The sequence below is a fragment of the Octodon degus genome, unplaced genomic scaffold (genome assembly GCF_000260255.1).
Source record: "Octodon degus isolate 3935 unplaced genomic scaffold, OctDeg1.0 scaffold00017, whole genome shotgun sequence".
Classification (NCBI taxonomy): domain Eukaryota; kingdom Metazoa; phylum Chordata; class Mammalia; order Rodentia; family Octodontidae; genus Octodon; species Octodon degus.
The window spans coordinates 8,615,034-8,616,518 of NW_004524593.1; the positions used below are offsets into that span (position 1 = coordinate 8,615,034).

At 35.5% G+C, this 1,485-nt stretch overlaps 1 protein-coding gene across 1 annotated transcript in view; it reads right to left on the reverse strand.

The window, feature by feature from the left end:
* Positions 1-1,485, reverse strand: part of Cdc42bpa (CDC42 binding protein kinase alpha) — a 358,545-nt gene that overhangs the window by 345,640 nt on the left and 11,420 nt on the right. The gene's annotated exons all lie outside the window — the stretch shown is intronic.

Here is a 1,485-nt window from a genome sequence, read left to right on the forward strand (position 1 = left end):
AAAAAAAAAAAAATGTGGTAGCAAGCACTCTGGGAGGCTAAGGCAGAAGTATCACAAATTCCAACCTAGCCTGGGCAACTTTGTGACTTAGCAAGACCCTGTCTCAAATTTTAAAAAGGGCTGAGGATAGCTCTATGAAGGCCCAGTACCAGACAATCCCCAGTACCAGACAGAAAAAAAGGAAGGCAGATTGAGACAGAGGAAATACAAAGAGAGACAGAAAGAGAAAGAATGAAAAGAGGAAAAATGTAACAGAAGAACTGGAGGAAAGTTTTCTATCATATAAGCAGTGTGTTGGCTTGACACCATCTATAGTTTCCTAGGGTAAGGTTTCATTTCCCAAACTGTTCAAAGCTAAAATGTCTTGGGCAAGCTATGAAAATGAATGTTACAGAGGTTTCTGTCTCAGAACTCTTTGAAACTTTTTCTATGATAATGTACTTTGTAATACCCAAAGAGAGGTACAACAGCACTATTTCCCAATCTTACATATCTATTGAACCCTTATCATTCAGAAGACTCACTTATATCTCTTGAAATACAGTTTAGCAAATACTAGTGGACAGTTACTGTTCTTCATACTTACTGCAAAACTACAACATGCTTCTGTGGATGTTGCACAATTTTTAGTCCATAAAAGGACCTAAATGAGTTAACATCAATAATGATTTCAGATTTGTATTGTTGTATGTTAAAAAATAATAATAATAATAATGATTTCAGGCTTCTAAATTGGGGTCTAGAACTCTAGATTTGTAGACTGCAAGTTTACAAAAAAATAAGCCAGGTGTGATGGCATACACTATAATGCCAACACTTAGGAGGCTGAAGTGGAAGTATCACAGCAAGCTCAAGGCCAGCCGGAACTAAACAGCTGGACCCTGTCTCAAAAAAAAAAAAAGGCAACAACAACAAAAAATAAAAGAATAAAATGCAGCTTGCCACTATATAATATTTGGTTTTGGTGGTAAAAAGAATGGGCTTTAACTTAGTATCTACCCCAAAATAGCTAGTTAACAACGACAAAATATTCCAGTACAAAATACCTTATCTGAAAGAAAGACTAAGATACTGTTTGCATAGTACAAAAAAAGATGTTCACTGCTATATAATAGTCATTCAGACATGAAAATGTGTAACAGTAAAATAAACTTAACTTATGCTTTACCCAAAACAATGACATTTTATTTACTTATTTATTTTACGTATTTAGTACAGGGTCTACAGGGTCTCACTATACAAATCGGACTCCTAGGGATCCTGTTTTCAGCCTCCCAAAGTGCTGAGATTACAGGCGTGCACCACCACGCCCAGTCTAACAAGGACATTTTAATTCATTTATCTCAAGTCTAAGCAAAAGACAGAGGCTAACAAAATACAACCATAAATCATCAGAAAAAGAAAATTCCTAAACTGGCTTTCACTTTCTTCAAAATAAGCAGTTATGATGAGGACCATTTTTCACAGATGATAAAACTCAGTGAG